Source organism: Antechinus flavipes, chromosome 2, assembly GCF_016432865.1.
Source record: "Antechinus flavipes isolate AdamAnt ecotype Samford, QLD, Australia chromosome 2, AdamAnt_v2, whole genome shotgun sequence".
In the NCBI taxonomy this organism is placed as follows: Eukaryota; Metazoa; Chordata; class Mammalia; order Dasyuromorphia; family Dasyuridae; genus Antechinus; species Antechinus flavipes.
In genome coordinates, this window is record NC_067399.1 from 490,509,736 (window position 1) to 490,536,008 (window position 26,273).

Sequence of the window (26,273 nt, forward strand, 5' to 3'; positions counted from 1 at the left end):
CCAGCAGCACAGCCTCAGTGCCTCGACGTCTCCCTCCTCGAGTTTAATTAGGGAATAATGCTGACAGCCTAGCCAGTTCTCAATGGAGAAACACAGACCAAGTTTGGGTGTCCGAAGTTGAGTAGTAGGCTGTCTCAACAGGAATACTTCTCAAGGTCCCTCAATAGGCATGACCTGAGCTTTCTAGGAAGGCAAAGGTTTAAAAAATTAAAAAAGAAGAAAAAAGGAAGTCTATCTTGTTTGCTGCTCAAATTGGAAGCTGAATCTCTGAATAGTTTTTCCTATGAAGAGAATTGCTTAGATTAAAAAAAAAAAAAAAACCATATGCACAATTGAATACTGACACCTGGAGACATTTAGCTTATTCAGAATTGTACGGGGAGGTTGCTTAATCTCTGGGTCCCCAGAGAACTTCCTGGAAGTTAAACATTTTAACCCAGCCCCCTAATTCCTTTTTCTTCACTTTAAGGTAATCATGGGCACAGAGCTATACAGAAAAACTGTCAAAGGACCTGGACTTTGCTGTAATTTTCCAGGCTTCAGAGGTGCCATGCTTAGCATAAAGGACTTGTGTGTATGAAAAATCACCTTTTAAAACCTGCTGTCATCGGATTGATGGAGTAACATTAGTGACAGTTCAAGAGTGGGGAGAAGGCTGTGTGCCTGGCCTCTTAGCTGCTGTGAGAGCTACTGACAGAAGCAAAATGGGGAAGGAGTTGATAGGATTTTTCTCCACTTGATCCTGAAGCTTAATGCAAATGATCTAGGATGGAGCCAGGAAAAGTGGCTCTATAGATATAGATCAGGAGCAGATTATTATCAGTAAGCAGTGAAGGAGAAGGATTGGGAAGACGTTTGTGTTCATTTAAACATAATTTTCTTTGATTACATATTGAATTTTTATAGTGTTTTTTTTTTTTTTTAATTCACCAGGTTTTAAAGCTTGAATTGGAAGAAGAGTAGAGGGAGATTTGATAGTGTGTGTGGCCACATAGCTCTGTAAGATAGGAATTTCTAAAACATTTTAGCTCTCTGTAAAGAGAACAGAAAATGACTTTGCACTATCAGCTATGGAAATAGGACATTTGTGCTGATAGATTGATGTTTCCTATACTTTCCAGTGTTGGAAAAAAATGGAAGATGAGAGTAGTTTAGATAGAAATTGCAAAAATCTCATCTCTCTATGGCTATTGTTTTGCTAAGTAGTTTCTCTGTGTGATATTTCTGGACTCTCAAAGCTTCCCCCCCCACCCCCCAAGCCATAAGAATAAGTGAATTTCTTTGGCCCTGCCCTTTTTGGAGATAAGATAGGAAATATATGTGAGGTCCTCAAGACCTTTAGAAAGAGGATGGTAAAGCTGATCCCAAAGGAGTTAAAGAGTAGTTCTGTATAGTTTATCTCCTTTCCACTTCCTTCTCCACCCAATTTCTTCACAGCCAATGTGATGAGCACTGGGATATCACCTAGTGAATGTCAACCAAGTCAGCTTCCAGACTATTTCATTATCAGACTAGATGATCCTTAAGCTTCCAACCAGTTTCATGCTATTATTATATAATCTATTAAATCATCTTTCTTTGGCTGTCAGCACATAGATGATGGAGTTCGGTTGGGAAACCCAATTGGTTCCTTTTGCACATTAAATATTGGGTTATAGCTCCTTTACTCCTACAAGAGGAAGACAGGACTTGAAGATTAGCAGATGGCATTCAAACTACAATTGATGCCATATATAATAATAATTTCAAATATTTTAGAACTGAAAGGGACGTTAGAGGCCATTTAGTTCAATTTCCTGTTATTTTACAAATGAAGAAACTGAAGCCATAGAAGTTGTAACTATGGTAGATATTGGCAAAGTTCATATTTGAACCCAGAGTTCCTATTTGACTCCCCAAATAATGTTTCTCCTCATAGGACCAGTTGTAGAGTTGAAAGAGACACCAGATGTTATCTAGTCCAACCTTTACCATTTATAAATGAGGAAACTGAGATGGGAGTGGTTAGGGGACTTGCCCAAGATCACCCAAAAATTACTGTTTGAGGTAGTATTTGAACCCAGTGTATGAGTCAGTGCTATTTTATTTTTCAATTACATTTTAAAAAAGAACAAAACTTTACTTTTTACCTTGATACATCTGACTCCCTTTTGGGATAAAAATGACACCTTGTAACAAATATGTATTGTCGAGCAAAACAAATTCCCACATTGGTCATATAATGTATATGTACTCATGTATGTGTACATACTATGCATACTCACACAAATATTTACAAACACATGTGTATATATTATATATAATATTCACACAATATATATGTGTGTATATATGTATATGTATCCTTCTGCATTTTGAGTCTATCACCTTTCTGTCAGGAGGATAGCATGCTTAATCATTGGTCCTTTGAAATGATGGTTGGTCTTTTCTCTCTCTTTTTTAAAAGTTTTTATTTACTTCTTTAAATAGTTCCCAATTTTATTTAAAAAATAATATTTATTTTAAAAATATATTGAGTTTCTAATTCTTTCTCTTTCTCCTACCTCTCTTCTATCACCTTGAGCAGGCAAGCTGGTTGGTCATTTCTTTAGTCAGTTCTTGTTTTTAGAATTACTTGTTTTTATAATGATGTTGTTACTATATAAATTGTTCTCCTGATTCACTCTGTTTCAACTCATAAAAGTCTTTCCAGGTTTATTCAGAAACTATCCTTTTCACCATTTATATGGTATGTTAATGTCTGTGGCTTTTTTCCTCATGCATGCTGCTATCCTATGCATAGTACTATAATTTGTATTCTTATAGACATGCTACAAGTGCTAGATTTATGCACACCATGTTCCACCATGGTCAGCCTTAAAAAATCTGTGTATTTTTATAGTATTTTGAGCTTTGCAGAGTGTTTTACACATATGATCTCAATGGATCTTTGCAAAAAAAAAAATTATCCCCAATTTATAAATGAGGAAACAAGTTGAGAAAAAATTTATGACTTGCCCATCACTACATACTTAGCAAATATTTCCTGGTTTTTCTGATTATATGTCCAGCATATTTTCCACGTAATCAAACTAGCTCAGGTAAAGATAGAGGTTAAAAAAAACAACTCATCATCTGAGATCTTCTGTCTTCATATTCACTTCCATTGGCACCCTCATAATATCATCCCTTGAAGAAGGATACCATACTGTCCATCTCACAGATGAAACTTTCCCAAATTTTTCCAATATTTACTCATTGGAAATAAAGTTTTCTTATGAAGGAAGCATCCCCCAGTGTTGGCATTGGGATCATGACTTTAAGCTGCCTATACGATGATACTTCTTAGTAACCTGAAATACCAAATTCATTCAAAGATATATTGATCATTTCCTTTTACAGTAAAATCCAAAGTCCGGGATATTTTATCATACTCAAATTTTTTTTGGATGGCCTATTGAATGGACAGGCTATTTTAAAATCCTTGGGAATACCTTTGTTATAATGTTATAACTTCATTGATTACTTTCTAGTATTACAATTATTGTTGTTATCAGAAATGAGAAACTTCTGTCCTTCAGGTTAGTCTTAGAAAAAAGTCCCAACTTAACTGGAAATTTGAAAGGAACTAGAGTTTGTATACATACAAGTGAGAGTATTTTCAAGCAGTATGAGATATGTAACAGTAAAAACAATTTCTGGGACGGTCCACAAAGAATAAGGTCATTTATTCATAAACTGTTTTACACAAAGAGGGTCCCTATGTGCTAGACTTATGAGTTCCACCATGGTTAACATTAAAAAATCTGTGTTCTAATGAGAAGAGGCTAGGCTTCTTTTCTTATACTATTTGGTTCTTTAAAACAGCAATCTGGCACCCACAAAACAATTATTTGAATTTAGATTTGGGGTCTCCTCAAAATGGAAATTTAAACAGGTACTTTATAAATCAGAGTGTGGGATACATTGTTGATGGAGTTGTGAACTGATTCAACTATTCTGGAGAGCAATTTGCAACTCTATCCAAAGGGCTATCAAGTTGTGCATATTCTTTGATCCAGCAGTGTTTTACTAGGCTTGTATTTCCAAGATATCATAAAGGAGAGAAAGGGACCTACATGTGCAAAAATGTTTGTGGCAAGAAATTGGAAACTGAGTGGATGCCCATCAGTTGAAGAATGGCTGAATAAGTTATGGTGTATGAATGCAATGAAATTATTGTTCTATAAGAAATGATCAGCAGGATGATTTCAGAGGCCTGGAGAGACTTACATGAAGTGATGCTAAGTGAAATGAGCAGAACTAGGAGATCATTGTATAAGGCAACAGCAGTATTATACAATGATTAATTCTGATGGACATGATTCTTTTCAATGATGAGATGATTCAGGCCAGTTCCAATGGACTTGTGATGAAGAGAGCCATCTAGACCCAGGGAAAGGACTGTGGGGACTGAGTGTGGAACACAACATAGCATTTTCATTCGTTTTGCTATTGTTTGTTTGCATTTTATTTTCTTTTTCATTTTTTCCCTTTTTGGTCTGATTTATCTTGTGCAGCATGATAATTGTGGATTCAGCAGATGAATTATACATGTTTAACATATATTGTATTACTTGTTGTCTAGGGGAAGGAGTAGGGGGAAGAGAGGGGGAAAATTTGGAACACAAGGTTTTGTAAGGGTGAATGTTGAAAATTTTCCATGCATATATTTTGAAAATAAAAAGCTTTAATTAAAAAAAATAAATCAGAGTATGGGATGAGCATTTTATTTCTATACACAAAAGAAATGATAAACATATTGACCAATCTACTTAAAGGGTATTCAATAACTTATTTATAACTACCATTACAATATAATGAGAGGTTGATATGTCAACCTCATGAGAATCTTAAGAAAATTATAGGATTACCAATTGGGCATTCTACATTTTACTTTGGTTCCTCACTATATCCCTCAAAGTCCATGCCAATCCAGGAGCTTGGTTTCTTCCTTTTTTATTGATCATTTTGTCAAATAAAAAAATCCCCATTGCTAACAATCAGTTTCATTCAATGTATCCGCAGGACTTCTAGATCTCTCAAACTCATAGAATTACTTCCAAATGTGGACACATCCATCCCAAGATTGATGCTAGATCACCTGTTCAGGAAAGGAAACACAGAGAAGCAAAAAAGGAAGCCAGGTTTTCAGGTACAAATATTCAAAGAATAGAGCTTCTTCTTATAGATTCCATATGAAAATCATGCCTTGATGGAAAAGGGCCAGAAAATTCCCTCACTCCTCACTGGATGTCTTGAACTTATTAGATACCATTGAAGATCAAAGAAAGAGAGGGAGAGTTAGATGTTATCTCTTTTTTATAATAATTTTATTTTCAATTCACAGAAAAAAATAAGAATTTCCGTAATACAGTTCAATTTAAAAAAAAAAAAAAAAAAGATGATTGCACACAAAACGGCAAATCTACCATGTACAACTTGCTATTTCCTCCAAGTGGTTGTGCCTTATGGTTGTGATGGTGTCTTCTTTTTAAACATCCCCTGAGACATTGATTCCTTGGCTTAGCAGCCAATGAAGAGATCACACAATAATTTAAAAGTACTTATATATTTCAGCACAGAATAATCACATGTCTGGAAACAACAAGAGAATTCTTCATTCCTGAAAAGTCAGCACTAAGAAGAGATACTCTGAGCATGCTACACAGGATGTCCTTCATTACCACTAATAACTATTCTTCAAGTCCTATTTGAAGGGGACCCTAGATTCTCAAAGCTTATTTCAGTAGTATATAAACTCTGGTGGCTACTCTAAGCCCACAACCTTGATGTCATCCTGGACTCCTCATTTGCCCTCACCCTCATGTATAGTTTACTGTAAAGTCTTCTTGTCTTTACCTTTACAACTTCTCTGTGATATATTTCTTTCTCCTCATGCAGCTACCCATCTTGGTATAGGCCCTCATTAATGCTTACCTGGATTATTGCAATAGTTTTCTGGCTGTGATCCTGCCTTAGATCTCTCCAAGTTATCCTCCACTCAGCTGACGGGTTTGTTTTCTTAAAGCACAAGTCTGCTCATGTCTTCCCACTACTCAATAAATTCCAGGAGCTCTTTGTTACTTCTAGAATCAAATGAAAATACTCAGGCATGTAAAATCCTTCACAATCTTGCATCTCTCACCTTTTCCAATCTTGTTATACTTGGTACTCCTTCATGAACTCTATGATCCTGCTACACGAGTTTACTTGCTGTTCTCTCACAATATACCCTTCCATCCATTTTTTTTTTAAATTTTAACCTCCCATGTCTGGAATGCTTTATTTTTCACTTCTACTTCTTAGTTTCTCTGACCTTTAAGACTCAGCTTAATCTTACTTTCTGCAAGACACTTTTCCTGGTCTCCCCTCTTCTTCCTCTGTCTCCCCCAGTACCTGTGAGACTGTTTGTCAGATTTACATCATGAATTTCTTGTATGTATAGTTATTATTTGTATGTTTTCTCACCATCTGAATATGAGCTTCTTGAAATCAAGACATGGTGTTATCTTTATTTGTAACTAGAATGCTTAGCAAAATGGCACATAGTAATTGTTGAATAAATGCTTGTTGCCTGACTGTCAATTACAACTGAAGTAGATGGCAATTTAGAGCAATGATAAACTATATATCTGTCATCCAAGAACCAAGCTAAGTAAATTTAAAGAAGCTCATTACCAGAAGATGGATTACCAGGATTTTTGTTCCAAACTGTAGCAGTTCACAAAGACTTTCTTTTAAGTCAAAGAAAAGTTGTAATCTTCATTTGTAGAAGGAATGGAGAAAATCCTATATACCTGAAGAATTAAAGTATAAATATAAGTTAAGAATCAGAAGGTCACACAATACTAGGGTGGAAGAGGCCATAGAAAGTACCTATTCCAACTCCTTTATAACTGACAACTAGAGAGATGAAATGACTTATTTAAGGCCACACAGATAAAAAGTGTTAGAAATAAGAGTTTTAATTCAGATGTTCTAATTCCAAGATCTGTGCTGACATGATGATGTGGGTCCAGTTAGAATAGAAATGTTTTCCAGAACAACTTCTTTCCTATCACCATATGTGATCATACTTTCAAATATTGGCCTTTTTCTACTTGTCTTGAATGAGTCCTTCTGATTAGGCTCACAAAAATATTTTTAAAAATTAAACAAAAGTATAAAAGTGAAAAGTCTTAGGAAACAATAAACACTGGTTAGAGGAAAGTGATTGAACTTTGAGTCAGAAGGCCCAAATAGTCAGAAGGCAGATTCCAGACTTAGGATCAGAACCCTCTACAATGCCTCATAGAAACTGTAAGCTTCAACTATTTATAAATTATCCAGCAAACTCCTATTACTTTTTCTCTTTCTCTTCATAGCTCTGTAATAATAACTCACTTTCTATTAAGACAGAATAATCACAATCTTCCATCTCCCATTTTCTCATCTCCATCATCCTTAATATTGCTATGGTAGGGTCCCATTTCAACCCAGTGTAACCTCCTGTTATGTTCTCAAATTCCTGTTCCATAGTGAACAAACTTCCCTTCATCCTGGACAACTTTCTCTCCCATTCCTCTTTTTTTACTAGCCTTCATTAAGATCTGCCCTCACCCCACCATGCTAGTACCTTCTCTCTAGCACTGATCATACCTTCTCTTACACCCAAGAAAGAGATAATGGTTTATTTGACTTAGAAAATGGTTTTTCCAATGTCACATTACCTTTACCTGACATACGTACTTCCACATATCACTTTACAATTTATAAATTACTTTGGCATTATGATATTTTCAACTTCACAACAAACTAGCAAGCATTATTATCCCCATTGTAAATAAGGAAACTGAGCATCAGAAACACTGTGACTTGTTTGAGATCACACAGCTAAGAAATGGCAAAGTTAGAATTCAGGTTAGTTATTCTGACCTATTTTCTTGCTTGATTTCAATACCTGTAGGCAAGCGCATACACACACACACACACACACACACACACACACACACACACACTCTGTCACTTGACTACAATGATCCTTGAAGTCCTGAGGTTAGCCTGTTTACCTCTTATTTCTCATCTGTCTTTCTTCTGGATCTGATTTACTTCCTGTCAATAATCTAAGTTCCAAACACTTCTTGCCCTAAACAGAGCCCCAATCTAGAGCCCTTGCACTGACTCTTGGCTTCCATACAGAGAGGCATTTGGAGAGGGTTACTCCTCATCTGGAGTATTAGAAATACTCCTTCCTGACTTTCATCACTCAGTAACCTTTGTTTGTTTCTTCCTTCCTTCCTTTCTTCCTTCCTCCCTTCCTTTCCTTCCTCCCTTCCTTTCTTTCCTCCTCCTCTTCCTCCTCCTCCTCCTCCTTCTTCTTCTTCTTCTTTTTTTTTTTTTTTGCTGAGGCAATTGGGGTTAAGTGACTTGCCCAGGGTTACACAACTAGGGAGTGTTAAGTGTTTGAGGCCAGATTTGGACTCAGGTTCTCCTGACTTCAGAGCTGGTGTTCTATCCACTTCATCACCTAGCTGCCTCATAACCTTTCTTCTTTAGAGAACTACTCAATTACATTTTTCATTCAATTGAAATTATGGTGGTTGTGGTATTTCTCTGTCTCTATCCCTCTCTCCATATATTGATTCTTTCCCTATTTCCTTTAAACATACCTAAATCTCTTTGTTTCTTTCACTTAAAATAAACCTTTAATAGAACATACCATTTCCTCAAGATACAGAAGTATATTTCTCCTTCCATATAATTCTTCCTGTTCTCATTCAAATACCTTAAATAAGCTTTCTTTACTAATTGTTTCCACTTTCTTTTCCATTTACTTTTTTCACCTCTTTGAAATATAGCTGGATTGAAACTATTCTTTTTAAAATCACCAATGACTTCTTGATTGCCAAATCTGATGGTTTTAATTGAGATTTGATCCTTAACTTATCTATTGCATTTAACCCTGCTAAGCATGCCCTCTTCTTGGTTTACAGTTCTAGATTTAAAATTAGAAGAAGAAAAAAGAAGAGGAAGAGGAGGAGAAGTGTGAAAGAGAGAGAGAGAAAGAAAGAATATGTGTTCTTTCATGAGAATTACATGAAAATGTAAGTCCCCTCCAACTCTGAAAGTTTATATTTTGGTGATTTGGTGATTTGGTGATAAGAAAACCTAGAAAATGGCAAGAATGCTCATTCATTATAGTCATCTAAAAGTAAAATGTTAGGAAGGAAAAAACACATGAAAAGCATACAAAATTAGAAAGGCCCCTAGAAACTAAAATTCCTTTCGTAAATAATGAAACTAAAGCACACAGAGGTTATATTATTTATCAAATAAAATGACTCATTAAACAGATACCAGAACTGAGATTTGAACCCAAGTCTTTGTATCTCAAATATAGTGCTCTTCTCATTTTCCTGTACTGTCTCATCTGAATATTCAAAATATCCAATGCCTGGCCCTGAAACTTTTTAGAAATGAATTATAAATCATGACCCTTTCTTCACAGACCTGGTATCCAGTTATTTAAGATATTGCAAAACTTCAGTAGCCATCCTGATGAGCTAGTGAAATAGAAGGAGACCATGATTATCATTGTCCTGACAAAAGCAGTGAACTGCTCCCAAGCATATTGCTGGGATAAAAGCATCCAAAATGTCTCTGCAGATCAGAAGGGAAAAAGACTAAAAACTTTTTAGTAAAGGCCATTCTCTGATAGTATCTGCTAAAGTCTCCTCTCTCCACAAATTGATGCACTATAAGAAAGTGCAAGGTGAGAGGATAAGCTGGGGTGCAAAATGGAACCCTCCTACACTAGCTTCACTAAGGCAAAAGCTTCATTTTCTGGGGGAGGAATAAGGTCTAGAATTATGAGATATTTTTGAAACCTTTGGAAAATCCCACTTTAATCACTCATGACAGTTTGACATTTTTCCAGCTGTTTAGAAGCAGTAGACAAGTCAAGTTATTCACTAGGGCAGGGGTTGGCATGCTGGGATATGTGAGAGCTCTAACTTACCTCCCTGTCATTGGTTCATTGTGGCTTTGAGCAACATGAAGGAAAAGAAAAAAAGACTCTAAAAGCTTTTGTACCACCTTGTACCATCTGTGTTCTGGGGCTTTGAAAGCAGAAATGGAAACCTTCATTTCAGCAATTGGTATAATTCCCGGCTGCCCCTCACTCCAAGTCCCAGATCCTTCCCTTTACAAGAATAAATAACCTTTGTGTAATGCTTTAATATTTGTAAATTGTTTAAGATACACTATCTCATTTGATCCTCACAACCACCTGTGAGGTGTTACAATTATTCATCCCCATTTTTATAGATGAGGAAACTGAAATTAATAAGGAATAGTAAGAAATTAGTAAGTTACTGGTAGTAAGAAGTTATGTGACTTGCTTAGGGTCACACTTCTTCTGTGTTAATGGCAGGGTTTTAACTCCATTAACACCTAGGAATGAGTGTTTTGACTTATTGGAACTTTCTATCATTAAATCCATAATTTTGTTTAAATGATTGTTTTATTAGCTTATTGAGAAGAGAGGGCTAAGGTGAGGGAAGATTCCCCACCCCCCTTTTCTTGCCCCTTCTCTGACTACAGTCATTTCTTAGGTAAGAATTATAACCTAATTATTGTCTAGGCTATTGTTTCTTGTTTATTATTTTTCTTAGATCATTGTGTTTTGTTGGGAAATGAAGGTGGAGAGAAAGTTTTTTTTTCCTTCCTTTTTGGCAAGGTATTGGAAGAAAAACATGACATGTGGATCATGTTGAAGGAGCTCTCAAGGCATGTAAATGAGTTATTTACAGGGGTTTGGTTGGATACCCTGCCTTTCTTTAATATTTTTTTCAGGATATCCTTTTCCTGTAAAAAAAAAATTCAGGGGTAGTAAAATGACTAGACATGCAGGTTTTATTATATCATGTGTTAGAAGGCTGACAAGACAAATGAGTTAAATAAAATCTCTGCTACTCATGTGGTAGCTGCTTTTGGAGGTAGTCAGTGTGCATGGAAATGTACCAATATTGCCCAGCTCCTCTTACAAGAGAGAAACTTCCTGCCTGTCTCTGTCAACTCCTGAATAGTTGGCTCAGAAATCTCAGCTGAGTATGGCAGATTATCCAGATTTCATGAGAAGGAGATGTAGGCTGATTCAAATATCTTCCCTGGAACCAAATGAGCAGAAACTGCTCAAAATTCCATCCTCCCTGGACTAGAATGCTTCCTTTATTCTGATCAGCAGGAAAGATTTCATTCTTATTTGAAATATATTCCCATTATTTAAAATTTACCCTTTCTGCCTCCACCCCAACCAGAGCCAGCCCTGGGGAAGAAAGTGAGACAAGAATCTGATCAAAATGAAGTGGTTGCATTTGGAGTGAGATTGTAACAGCTTAGAAATCCTGAGCCCTTCCCTAAGGTCCTCCTGATGATTAATGATAACAGAGCAGTCTCTATTGTGTGGGCAAAGAGGAAGGAAGGAAGAACTCTCTAAAAGGAGAGGACATTCAAGTGCTGACTCCTTGAGCTCCTGGAGGACTGATATTTAACCCTTGACAAATGAGGTAACTAAGGCTCACAAATGTTAAATGACTGGTTCAAAGTCACATAGTAGTTAGGTGGAAGAGATGGAGAAAAGGACAGAGAAAGGGGAAAAGGGAGGGAAGTAGGGAGAGAAAAAAAGAGACAGAAACACTGTAAGAGAGAAAGAGAAAGAGAGAGACACACATATAAACAGAGACAGAGACAGAAAGAGAGAAGTAGAGACAGAGACAGAGAGTCAGGCAGCGACAATGAGACACACACACACACACACACACACACACACACACACACACAAAATGAGCATGTGTATGAGAATGAAAGTGTTTGTATATAGGGCAGCCGGATGGCTCAGTGGATAGAGCACCGGTCTTGGAGTCTCAGGAGATTTTGAGTTCCAATTTAGCCTCAAACACTTACTAACTTACTTAACTGTGATTGCATAAAAAACAAAGCAAAACAAGAATAATAATGAATATATGTGTATTTGAGAATGAAAGAGAGAGACAGAGAGAGAGAGAGAGAGAGAGAGAGAGAGAGAGAGAGAGAGAGAGAGAACGAGAACACACACACTTTGGTTTTATGATATTGTAGTAGAAACATTTTTATTCATCACATACCTGGAGATAAAATAAGTTATTTCTAGCCTCACAAGTTGGTGTGGATAATTCAACTGAGAATGATGGTAAGAACATCCAGCTAAAAAAATAAAACTTTGTAGCTAAATGCCTATGAGACCTTTCACATTTAATCTTTCTAGGCATCAGTTAATTTATCAGTAAAGAGTAACAAAACCTATTTTGACTAAGAAATTAATAAAAATAATAATTATGACATATTTATATGTTTTACAATTTATACAGTGCTTGTCGCCTAACAATCCTGTAGTTAAGTTGATATGTGTGTTTTTTTTTTCAGTTGAATTGAATTAAACAATTATTAAATTACTTCTCCATGAAAGGAGAAGGTGAAGGAAGGAGGTACAAAGTAAAACCTAAAAAAACCTTTTCTTTCAAAGAGCTTTCCATTTTATAGAAACACAGTGATAGTTATTAATAACATTAAAAGAATAATAAAGTAAAAAAATAGAAATAGAAAAATATAGATTAAATAATAAAAACAAAACAATGAAAATCATGCATTTGAAAAGATGGGTGGCTATCTACTACATTTTTAGTACAGGAGACATACATGGATATAGAAGGCTTAGTTGGGCAGGGAAATGACTAGTGAATAAAGTATTCTGCAGTGGGATGAGCCTGAAACTGGAAGTGAGAAAAACTAATCTAGCTCTGGCTTTACAATGCATTAGCTCTTTAATTCTGGGCAATTTACTTTTCTGCACTGGGACTCATTCATAAAATCAGGCTAATGATAGCCATCATGTTTACTTTTATAGCTATATTTTGAGTGTCAAAAACGGATATGAAAATGTTTTGAAACTTAAAAGCACCTTAGGAACTACTTTAAAAAGCATTTTACAATTGCTTTTGAAAGTGCAATTAAAAATGAGCCTTAGTATCTTTCCTACCACTACTCCCCCCAACTCCTGGATGTTCCCATCCAACCTATGGATGTGTCCTAAGAAATTGTGGCCTTGCCAATAGCTTGAAGCTTTCATATGTATGGTTTCTTTCAATTAGAATATAGGGTCCTTGAGAACAGGAATTATATCTTGATTTTCTATTTGTATTTCCATGGCTTAGCATAGTTTTGGAAAAGTATTAAGTGCTTAATAAGCATTTCCCCCCTGACAATTCATTCAAAATTAAGATATTTTGCTTTAATACCACTTTCTCTTTTGCCCTCTCAACATATGTTTAGCACCAGGAATCAATATGAAGATCTTCATAATTGTTATATGGGAAATTATTTTAGCAGTTTCATTACTACAAAGTATGTCTTCATAGCTAAAGTGGTTTATTCATCTGAAATGGAGGGGGAGCATAGCTAGCATTAATCTGGATAGTTAAAACCTATCAATTATCTGGATTGGCCACATAGACGCCACAATATTTTCTGAAACTTTGCATCACACCCTCATGCAGTTAGGCTGTCTAGAAACTGCCTTCCAAGATATCAGAGAAGTCTGTGCCAGTTTAGGTCAGAAGCAAAGGTAAGTGCTTCATTTTTAAGGACCAACCAAGCAGAGAAAAACCGTGGTCCATAGGAAGCTCAAATGACAGGCCTGTGGGTGGCTGATGGAATTCAGGCTGGAACAATGTTGCCCACCCTTGGCATGAGCTCTGTTAGAAAGCCACAATAAAGAACTTCAATTAGAAGTATAATTAGGATGGAGTGACTGAGATTTTACACCAAGGTCCTGAATTTAGAGGATGCTGAAAGTGCTTGCTGTCTTTCCACAGCTGTAAACATTTCATCTTAGCACCTAATAAGCAAGAAGAATTAAAGTAAGAAGCCATCAGAAACTCCTCATCTATCTGTCCTTCTTTCCCCATTTCCCCCAGTCCTAAACAGTGGCTTTTCACTGATGTTCTGGGATCTCTGTCTTATTTTCCATTTGGCTCCTCAACTTAGAAGGTACTTCATGCCATTTGTAGCAGGCTGCAGTTTGTGACAATTGTCGAGTTATAGCTATGGCATTTCCTGGGAAAATACTAAATGTGATGACCAGGTGGACATATTCCTTACTTTCTTTTGGATTATTTGGATATGATGTATAACTGCCAAATATCCAGGCCCAAAGGAAGCAAACTCAGCAAGGTAAGAGGAACTGTGGCTGGCATATGTCCATTAAAGAATAATCTCTTGGACATGAAACAATCATTTTGTTAACCAAAACCTAGTGCTTCTCATTTTATAGCATTTCCCCTGGTCTACTCTGAACTGATCTCCTTGAATTTGGAGTATTGCTATAACTAAGTCAAGTTAGTAATATTTATTAAGCCCTTACTGTGTGCTATACACTATTCTAAAATCAAGAGATATGAAGAAAGACAGAAAACAGTTTCTGACCTCAAAGAGCTCACAATCTAATGTGGAAAAAATATACACATGATTATGTATGAACAAAATTAATAGGGGAAATTGGATATAATCTGGAGAGAAGGCGCTAACATTAAGAAGAACAAGTAAAGATTTCTTGCAGAAAACAAAATGTTAACTGAGATTTGGAAACCTGAAAGGAAGCCAGGAAGCAGGAGTAGGAGAATATCAGGCATGGGGGACAGCCAGTGAAAATGCATGAAGTTGGAAAATGGAATATCTTTGAGCGGAACAATAAAGATGTCAGTCACTGGACAATAGTGTATATGGAGAATAACATATAAAAAGACTGGAAAAGTAAAAGGAGACCAGAAAAGCTTCAAAAGCCCAAGAAGATTTTATGATTTGAATTTAGAGGTAGTAGGGAGTCACTGAAATTTATTGAATGTGTGTGTGTAACAGTTTTGTGCTTTAGACAGATCACTTTAGCCGCTCAATTAATAAACTGATGAAAAAGCGATTTGGAAGATAGACCAATGAGAATATTATTGTAATAGTGCAGGAATGAGGGGATGTGGTTCTGCACAAGGATGGTAGCAGCGACAGAGGACAGAAGGTGGGACATATGAGAGCTGTGCAGGCAGAAATGATAAGACTTGGCGATTTACTGGGTTTTTGTGGTGAGAAAAAGTGAGGAATTGAGGATGACCTATGTTTTTGAGCCTGGGTGAATTGAAGGATGGTAAAAGGGTTTGAAGTCCAATAGATAAATCTAATTAGAATATCTCAGGTCAGGACTTGGGATATTCCCTTTCTCTACAAAGTGATTTTTTATCCTTTTCTCTACTAATTGCCCTCCAAATCCTAGTGACTATGTCTTATCCATATCCCATACAATCCCAATCCAGTGGGGATATTTGGGCAATCTGACAAGTAACTTTTGCTGTGTAGACATCAAGTCAAAATAAGGAATAGAGAAGCCTCTCATTCCTAGATATGTCCTGCTTCTGAATACTGAGTTAGAACCGGACTTTTTATTGCTCCTAGTGATCTTCAAGTCTTGGGAAAATATTGAATTACATAGTGCTGCAGGGTCCTGGCCAAACCTTAGGTGGCAATCTCAGCAGTGGTGTGGCTTTGAATGTGTCTGGCCAGCTTCCCTCACCACGGATAGGTTGGGTAGGAGCTGCCTCTAAAGGGAGGCAGAAGAAGAGCATTTGTTTGTGAGTAGGGGGTGGCTGGGTCTGTCTCACACCTCTCCCATGGCCGACTAGACCCCCAGACTGTGGTGTTCACATAGGCAGATGGCACCTGCCTGGTTGTTGTCCTCAGCTCTCCCCTTCCCCCACCCCAGTGACAGTGGCAGCTGCTGACAGATTTCCTCCGCAGATGGAGACTCCCAGTATTCTGAGCTAGAGCTGGCCCCTGGAGTCCAGTGTGAAGCAGACTCCACCATACTCTGAGCGAGGGCCTGCAGCACATTCTGAGAGATGCTAGAGAGCTAGAATTGCTCAGCTCCCATCCTTGTCAAATCTAATAACTGATAACTAAAAATTAGGAGAATATAGTTGCAAGATGCAGCCACTGAGGTGTCCTAGAAAATTTTAGAAAATATTCGTCATTTTGCCAGCTTTTAAATTGACAGGGAATTTAGACAACCAATCAACCAACCAGCAAAGCTGTATTAAGCATTTACTATATACCAGGTATTGTGCTAGACTCTAGAGATATAAAAACAAAAATTAAAATAGTCCCCACCCTAAAGGAGCTTACATTCCACCAGGAAAAACAACAGGTACATATATAAATCAAAGGAACATATATTCAAAGTAAGTATAAGTTAATGGAGAAGGGGGAGGGTCCTGGCAGCTGGGGAGGGTGAGAAATCATAGTAGGTCTTATGTAGGAGATGATATTTTAGTAGCGTTTTGAAGCAATCTAGGGATCCTAAGAGTCAGAGTTGAGAAGAAAATATATACTAGGGCTAGAAAAGTTCCTAGCTCATGTGAAGGCAGGGAAGTGGGAGATAGAACATCGGGTATGAGCTGTAGTGTGGCTAAAATAGAGTGTGTGAGGGGGAGCAGTGTGTGTTCAGCCCACAAAGGAAGTTGGGAACCAGATTGTGGTATTTTTTAGAATCCAAACAGAAGTTGGTATTTGATCCTAGAGGCAAGAGGGAGACATTGAAGCTTTCTAGGAGACCTATATTTTAGGGATATCCTTTGGCACCTGTTTGGCAGAAGGACTGGAGATGGTGGGGACAGGGCCCAGGGAGACCAATTAAGAGGCTATTGAAGGCATTCAGGCAAGAAGTGATGAGGGCTAGAACTAGTGTAATGATTGTGTAAGTGGAAAGAAGGGGGCAGATGTTGTAAAAGTGGAATTGACAAGACTTGACAAGGATTGGATATCTAGGGTGAGAACCAGGAGTCAAAGGTGATTTCAAGATGGTGACTCTGGAAGGATGATGTTGCTATGGGCAGAATTAGGGAAGTTAGAAAGGTGGCTTTGGATGAAAAAAGTTCTGTTTTGAAAATCTCAGCTATCTCAAAGTGTCACCTCATTTGTTTAGAGCAAGGGGAAGGAGGATTAAGAATTGTGCTATGCGTTGAAAAAAAGCACTTGGCTGTGATTTAAAAAGATAGTAGATTTGGGAATTGGGGGGTCTGGATTCAAATTCTACCTTTGTTGCCTAACACACATGTAACTTTGGGACACAACTTCTTTGGGTCTCAGTTTCTCGATCTGTTAGTCAGGGCCAGTTGGCTTCCTTTCAGCTTTAAATCTATTATCCTATGGTCCCCATTCTAAGTCTTACTTTTTTTATCCATAGTATGAACACTTTGAACTTGATTATTTTGAAGTATCCTTCAACTCTGATTCTTATAATAGCCTGAGAAGCAGGGGAATTATCCCTAATAAAGATTAGGGTAAAGAATATGGAGAATATTATTCACCCTAGAGCCATGTGGATGAGACTCTAGCTGACAAAGATATCTTCTTATTTCTCTATCACCTCTTATTTCTAGGGAGCACATTCTATTTCCTCACTGTTGTAATCCAGAAAAATCTCTGATCTAGACTTCCTCTACTCAGGAAATATCTGAATGGGATAGTACTCCTCCCTAGAATGAATGAATGAGTAAGTGAAAAGTAGTGAGTGCTTATTATGTGTCAATCACTGGATTATCCTGATATGTGGATTGAACATGAACTCAACATGAGCTTGGCAAAATAACAATCAGGATAAGATGTTAGCCTGCAGCATGGCTATTCTGTTTTTTTTTCCAGCAATCTGCTATGGGATTCAGAAGCATGGAACATCACAGAACTAGAGCTACTTTGCTTGGTGCCATGGGATACTCTCCCTTTTCTTTCCCATCATTCCCCAAAAGAGCATGACCTTCATTATGGACTTGTAATATTTTGTATGGACTTGTATTATTATTTTAGGAAGAAAAATTCATATCAATTAAATCTAGGTTGGATCCTAGGGTCTAAATTGAAAATCAAACAAAAAAATAAAGGGTACAGTGGATAGAGCCTGGATCTGCAGTCAGGAATACCTGAGTCCAAATCCAGCTTCAGACACTTAAATGTGGGACCCGGGCACATCATTTGACCTCCATTTGCCTCAGTTTCCTCAACTATACAATGAGAATAATGACAGTACCTACCTTCTAGGGTTATTGTGAGAATCAGATGAGATAGTTATTGTAAAGCTCTTAGCACAGAACTTGGCACATGGAATGCCACGTTTTAATTGTCTGTAAATCATTTTTAAATATCAGCAACAGATTTACAGGTCTCATCAGAGAGGGAGAAAATAAAACTAGGTTCCCTCCACCTTGCTCATGTGTCCTCATCTATTTATCATTTCAACCATTATGAAGAAGAGGGAGATGTGAATCAAAGTGGTAGGAAGTAGGAATTGGGGAGGAGGAAAGAAGGGAAGAAGAAAGCCAGGGAGCTTCAGTAGAGACATTTATTCTACTTCAGAACTGGGAAAGTATCCTTAAAGTCTTCAGAAGAATTTCATGTGGCCCACATTTCACAGGTTTTTCTTCAATTTCCTTGTCCTTCATCTACAAAACACAGAGCAGGCATTTCTCTTGTTAGGGGGTTTCCATGAGGCTTAAACAAGAAAGATAGTAGGCTCTGGAGTGAAAGGGACCTTAAGAAATCACTTCCACATTTTACAGGTGGGAAAATTGTGGCCCAGAGAGATTAAGCAACATGAGGACAAAACTGAGAATCCTTTTAGACTTAAGCTGAAGTTAATATTCCCTGCTCAGGTCATACTGGGAACCAAGTAGAAACTGTCTCTGGAACTTCAGGAGTAACTGAGGGCTACCAATCTATTTGCCTGTTCTCTGAGCATCGGGGGGAACTTTTGTTTAGCATAATAGCAGAACTGAAGCAACTGGAGACATCATGTTCTTTGTACAGAGTCCCATATCAGGTCAGTGATTTTTCAGGGATGCATTAATCTGTTTAAAAAATGTATTTGGACATTCACCCTCAGTAGGAGCTCCCTTTCTTTTGTTTGGATTTCAACACAAGACATCTTCCAAGGCATTGGCAACCGCCTTGGGCAAACATATACTTTCCCTTTAACACCTCATTCAGTGGGTTGGTGAATAAAGTAATTGTTCATGTCATGAAATCTTACATAATTTTGATGTACATGTGAGAGAAATCTGGTCTGAAGAACAGCCTTTAAAGCTTTGTTTCGCTCTACTAAGTAAAATTCTTTCTTAAAATCAACAATCAACAAAAAGGGATTTTATATGCTCTATATATTTTAGTCAATTATACATAATTGAAGGGTTGTCACCTGGAAGAAGGATTAGGCTTGTTCTGTTTGGCCCCAGAGGGCAGAACTAGGTATAATAGTTGGAAGGAGAAAAGAGGCAGATTTAACAATAGGTCTAATTTACAATAAAACTCATTAACAATCAGAGGTACCCAAAGTGCAGTGGGATACTATGAAACGTAGAAGATCCCCCCTCTCTTGAGATCTTCAGACAGAGTTTTCATACTTGAGTATTTTGTAGATGGGTATCTCATTTGTGGGTTGGGCTGGAAGGACTCCAAGGTCCTTGACAACATTGAGGTTCTGGGATTCTTACATGGGTATAATAACACTTTGATATTCAGACAATGAATATCTCTCAAGCTTGACATATTCAGGACTCAGTAATGATGCCTGTCCTACTAAAAGACCAAGAGTGAGGTAAGGAAAGGGAATTTGGAAGAATAAAACCAGAGACCTGATGTCAGCATTTCCTACTTGAGAAGGATCTAAATTAAGAATATTGTACTTTGAATTTTTAAATAATGAAAATGCTAATAATGATGGTTTATCTTTGGATAATTAGAATTTTAGATAGCTAGCTCACTTAATGATTGCATCAGTCCAGGGCCTATGAGTTTTTTGTTTTTTTTTTTTAACCAATCTTTATTGATTAATTGTATCTGCCTTTCCTCTTTTTCTCCCTTCCCTGGCCAGTTTGGACTGTAGACATTCTGGTACACTGGAGAGAGCCCTGACTCAAATGTCAGATCTGTATTCAAATCCCTGGGCAAGTCACTTAACCCCTCTGAGTTTCCTTACTCATGAAATGAGAGAGCAAGATTAGATGATCTCTAAGGTTCCTCTTAGCTCTAAATCCTAAGCCTCATGGATACCATTTAATAATAAAATTATAATTACTGTTCAGTCATTTCAGGAGTGTTTGACTCATTTTGGCAGGTTTTCTTGGCAAAGACACTAGAGTAGTTTGCCATTTCCTTCTCCAGATTATCTTACAAATGAGGAGACTGAGGCAAATAGGGATGAGTGACTTGCTCAGAGTCATACAGCTAGCAAATGTCTGAGGCCAAATTTGAACTCAAGATCTGCCATTCCATCCCCTATGCCCTTGAGTTGCATCCATATGGTACCCAGTCTTTCTAGGTGATCTCCCATACAAGTACTAACCAGACCCACAGTTTCCAAGATCAGAACAGATATGGAATATTCAGGGTGGTATGGCTGTGGATTGAGCAATAATAGTTCTTTCCTAATCATCATCTTCCAACTTGTCCAGATGCCCTCAACTTTCTATCACTTCAGCCATTATAAGAAAGTGGGAGAGACAGAGGCAAGTGGTAGGAATGTAGATGTAGATCAGGGGAAGGGGAGGAAGAAAGATCAGGGGAAGGGGAGGAAGAAAGATGAGGGGAAAGTCAAGGAACTGCCCCACTCAGAAGTGAGAGAGTGTTCCTAAAGCCTTCAGAAGAATGCCATGTGCCAGAAGAAGAAATCACTAGGCACAAATTTTGAATTGTGCTTCATTAAACATCTGCTTTATGCAAAGCCTGTGTTGGGTGCTAGAGGTATCGTCAAAACAAAAATCAGTGACCTCAGGGTGTTTATTTTGATCTATTAGATATAATGTTTGAATATAAATATAACATTATTCAAGGAAGAGAAGAGTTATAATAACTAGGAGAATAAGAAGAGGTTTCTCATGGGAAGCTAAGAAGTAAAGGTGAGGAGGGGACACATAGTTATTCAGGATAGTGTGTATGAAAGCAGAAGAGGGAGATTGAATGAAGAATTCAAGAAACACGTAGAAGGCTCATTTGCTTGGAATGGGAGATGAAAAATAATTGTGAAAGTTAGACTGGAGCCAGGCTGTGAAGGCCCGTAAAGGCCCAGTTGTGGGATTCGTATTTTATCTTGGAGGCTGGAGGGAAGCAGTGAAGCTTCTAGAGCAGGGGAACAGCCCTGTGCTTTAGGAACATCATTTTGGCAGTTAAGGATGGATTGGAGAAAGTATGGACTAGGTAGAAGGAGACCAATTAGAAGGTTTTGAAATAGTCTTTTTGGAAGGTGGTAAGGACCTGAAGTAAAGTGGTGGCTGTCTGAAGGAAATAAAGAATATGCATAAGAACAATGTTGCAGAGGCAAAAATCTGTAAAACTCAGCCCTTAATTGGATGTGGACAAACATTAATTAAGCACTTACTGTATCTTGAGTACTATAGGCTAGCCTGGAAATAAAAGATTAGATAGCATCTTGCTTCCTAGGAGATTTGGTCTAGCCAGACAAGATTAAATACCAACTTTGGTGACTAAAATAACCTGACTTGTACATCAGAAATACAACAAAGAGTTTTAAGAGAAAGTGTTGAGGGTGTGTGTGTGTGTGTGTGTGTGTGTGTGTGTGTGTGTGTGTTTCTTACTATAGGAACAGAGGCAGCCAAGGAAGGCTTAATGGAGGAGGCGGCATTGTAGTTGGTCTTTAAGAAATAAGAAGGAATTCAACAGTTCAAGATGGCATCCCTGACATAGGGAATGGCCTGAGCAAAGGCACCAAAGCATATGGTGGAGATGGGCTGTGCTGAGCCAAGACCACTCTCTCATTCATTCTTTGTATGTACCCAAGGGCATTGCACTTGCCAGCCAGCTGAAGCTTAGGGGTAGTCAATGGCATGGTCTGTGCCTTAGTTAAGCTTATGGATGTTGGACCAGAGGATGGGAGCTTTATGTATTTGGGAGAGTGAGGGTGGAGTGGGTGAGGTCCTTTGTGTTTTTGTTACTATTTCATTGATCTCTGTTTATGTTTCTGGAGAGCCTCCCATTCTTCTCTTCCAGGCTGCTGCTGCTTTGTCGTAAAGCTTCCAGCAAATCCCATGGGCCACATTCTCATTAAGGTCACAATGGTGAAAGAAATCTTTATGGCGGGTTGAGCAGGCTTTTGTAATGATTTGTGGATTATTTTTTCAGCTGATTTGCCAATGTCTACTGGGGTTATTTAAGCTAAAAGTTTTGTGAGCTTTTGTTGGCCCGAGGGGTGTGTGTGTGTGTGTGTGTGTGTGTGTGTGTGTGTGTGTGTGTGTGTGTGTAGAGCAAGAAGATTCTGAGGAGGGATAGGAAAAATGAGAAAAATTGCTTTTTCCAGGGATTTTAATGTAATGCTGTGAGACCCAAGGCAATTAAGAATCCAAGAAAGGTTGGCGAGTGGTGGATTCCTGGTGAATTGTTCTCCACTGGCTCTCTGTGCACTTTGTTTAATTTTCTTCCTGTCATTCCCAGACCCCTGTCCCCATTCCTCTCTGCCAATACATCTCTTCCTTTTTTGAAAGCACATCCTTTAAAAATGCACATCCTTTAGGAAGCCTTGGACAGAGTTCCTGCAGTTTCTAATCACTCCTTTGCCCGCCTGACTTTCTCTTGATGAGTCTGTCAGTAAGTCTTTATTAAGTTCCTACTATGTGCTGAGCATTGGGCTAAGCACTGGGAATCATAAAAAAAGCAAAATACTGTACCTTCTCTCAAGTTGCCGGTCTTCCAATGGGAATGACTACAGGCAAATTATTATTTACAAAAAAAAAAAAAAAAAAAAAAGGGATAAGTTGGGGATAGTCACAGTCACCACTGTATTATGTCTGAATAGAAAGACCTGGAGGCTGAGAATGAGGTAGTTAGACTCAGTGACTTTTTAGGAAATCTTTTAGCTCTAAATTGAGAATGCTATAATTTCTAGCTTTATATTCTGTGATCCCCTCTGCTATACTAGTTACCCATTGGTCTCTTTGGAGGATTCTTATATTAGTTAACCAATCAACAGTTTTTAATAGCTCACCATGCCCAGCATGATGCTAGGCAATGGGGCAGGGAAGGACACGTGCCAATGTGACTTTTAGTTTCTCTATATGTCAGATTTTAATCTGTAAAATGAAGGAGTATGGCTTAGATGAACATTAGGGTCCTTTCAACCTTAGGTCTATAGTCTTATATGAAAATATATGACATAGTCTATGTTTTCAAATACTTATAGCCTAGCAGGGGCATTTGGAAGTGTAGTGGATAGAGTTCTGGGTTTAGAGTCAGAAAGAGAAGTTCAAATATACCCTCAGATATTGTTAATTAGCTATCTGTTAGTTATAGCAAGTTGCAAAAGCTTTTTCACTTTCTTCAGCTGTCTAATGAGAATAATATTAGTACCTACATCCTGGAGTTTTGTGAAGATCAAATGGGGTAATATTTGTACAAATCCATTAGCATAGTGCCTCACCACAAAGTATATTGGTGCTATATAAATGCCTATTCTCTTACCTTGCACAAGTCATTTAACTTCTATCTGCTTTAATTTCCCCTCCTAGTATTGTAGGGAAGATAAAAATGAGACAATATCTGAAAAGCCCTTTGTAAATCCTAAAGCGCCATATAAATGTTGGTTATCATTATTGTTGCTGTTATGGAGCAATATGAATTTAAATTAAATCCTGTCTGTCCTCTCTCTTCTTCCCCAAGATTGAGCCCATTTGTAGCAGATATTTAATATTTATTTTTAAAAATTGAATTTCTATAATTTAATCATCAGCTTTTCTAGAGCAAACTAGGCCTGTGCCTCCCTCTTTGTAAGTATTCTCCTTTCCTTGTCCCCAGGCCCACAGCAGGAATGACACTCAGGTGTTATTGGGTTGCACTTTTATATCTCAGAGTCCATGCCTCTAAACAGCACATTCCTTTGCTGTGATTCTTTATGGGGAAAATCCAGAAGTCCACAAAATATCTGATGGATTTAGAGATTGCACATTCAGGAATGCACTCATACTATTCCCCTGCCCCACCCCTTCCGAGATATCACCGGATAGAAATAGATTAGGGGAATGTAGAAGGCAGAACCACAGAGAGGGATGTGAGTCACAGGTGAATAAAACTTTTATTGTCAATGTACCATAGAACAGTCCCTTCTTTTTCTACTTTTCTACCTCAAGCAAGGAGAGACAAAGAGAGGAGAAGAAAAAGAAAAAACCTAATGCCTTTGAGAACCAAATCAGAAATCTCCGTTTTTCTCTTATTACCAGTGAGATCTGGGGGCGGGGAGTGGGATGGGGAAATATGCCCTAGCAGTCAGGGGTCCTCAAACTACGGCCCTTGGGCCAGATGCGGCAGCTGAAGACGTTTATCCCCCTCACCCAGGGCTATGAAGTTTCTTTATTTAAAGGCCCATAAAACAAAGTTTTTGTTTTTACTATAGTCTGGCCCTCCAACAGTCTGAGGGACAGTGAACTGGCCCCCTATTTAAAAAGCTTGAGGACCCCTGTGCCTAGCTCATCAACAATATGACCTGGCAGCCAATGAAAAGCTAATCTGTCCCTTAAACCCTACTGGAAAGACTTTTCAGAACAAGAAAGATGATAGTCTTATTGGTGCTATCTAAATGCTATTCCCTTCTGTGCCCTGTTCAGACCATGCCTTGAGTACTGTCTTCATTTATGGTCATTTTATTTTAGGGAGGATGTTGACAAGCTAGAAAATTTATAGAGGAGAGTAACTGGAATGGAGAAGGGGCTGTAGGTCACACATGGAAATTGGATGAAAGAAATGGAGAGTTTAGCTTGGCCAAGAAGAGACCTAAAGGATTTATGATAAATAATTTCAAGTATCTGAAGCACTATTATGAGAAAAATGGATTTGAATTTTTTTCTGTGCAAAGCCAGAAGGCAGAATTAGAAGCAACAGGTAGAAGTAGCACAAGCAGATTTTAGCTCAAAGTGTGAGGGAAAAGTTCCTAACACTTAGAACTGTCTAAAAGTGGAATAAGCTACCTCAAAAAATAGTGAGGTTCCCATCAACTGGATGTTGGATGACCACTGGGTTAGTGATGATATGAAGAGGAATCTTACTCAGTTTTACATTGGATTGAATGGATTGAAATAGTTTATGATTCTAGGTATCTTAGAAAGTATGATAGATTCAAGAATTGGAAGGAATCTGCATTATGGAGCAGATTATAATCCAGATGAATCAAGTTCTGATACATGAGATATAGCTTCAAAAGAGATATCCATATAGAGATGTAAAGGCAAAAACTGCTTGCACTAGATAGCATACGTACATATGGTATACATTTGTGTATATATATATATATATATATGGGTATATATATATGTGAATAAGCACATCAACACATACACAGACACATACATATTTTGCTTACTTGTTATGTTTCTGAATTTTCTTAAGAGACTTCACTATAGAAGGTCTCCACTCTAAGTAGTTGTCAAACTTTTTCACATTCTAAAAAAATATTGAGTCTAAAGACCCTGATGATTTATATACATCCTTGAGTATTAATCCATATTAAAAATAAAAACTGATAAATTTAAACATTTATTCATTGTAAAATAATAGTGAATTCATAACATGTTAACATAACTATTGTTTATGAAAAATATTTTTTCTGGAATAAAAAAATCAGTGAAAAGAGTGAAATTGTTTTACATATTTTTTCAAATCTTTAATATCTGGTTTAATAGAAGACAGTTGGAATCTCATATCTGCTTCTGCATTTAATCTGTTGTAATGTGTTATTTTGGTTGAAGCATGTGAAGAAATTCTGATCTCACGCAGATATGTAGTTGGGAGAGGGAAGCATAATTTAATAGCCAAATACCATCTTAATATTATTATGAAAATAGTTTTGATATTACAGACCTCCTAAGGTGATCTTAGGGATTCTCCAGGCATCTTTGGACCCCCTTTGAGAATTGCTGCTCTAGAGTAATCTATATTTACAAGATAATGGATCTTTTTAAGGCCATGTTAACCTGGCCCTTTCTCTATATGTGCTTTGCATATGATAATCATCTGGGCCATCCATATATTGGGCGTGCCCTTTGTTTACCCCCTCAGCTAAGTTATCAAGTTTGATGTGAAGGAATGACTATGATACTTAGAATATCTGTTCTGCTCTGCTCATAGGCATTTTCTTTATAGCATTA

The 26,273-nt window shown here is 37.6% G+C and overlaps 1 long non-coding RNA gene across 3 annotated transcripts in view; it reads left to right on the forward strand.

Annotated features, from left to right (window-relative positions):
• The window catches only part of LOC127550715 (uncharacterized), a 156,065-nt gene that overhangs the window by 4,867 nt on the left and 124,925 nt on the right, over positions 1 to 26,273 (forward strand). For 2 of the 3 annotated variants that reach the window (XR_007950924.1, XR_007950926.1), the window contains exons 1-2: positions 5,051 to 5,173; positions 8,994 to 9,104. This is a non-coding gene — a long non-coding RNA (uncharacterized LOC127550715). Of the gene's footprint in view, positions 1 to 5,050; positions 5,174 to 8,993; positions 9,105 to 26,273 lie in introns of those variants that run through there. The other variant, XR_007950925.1, reaches the window with a different exon arrangement.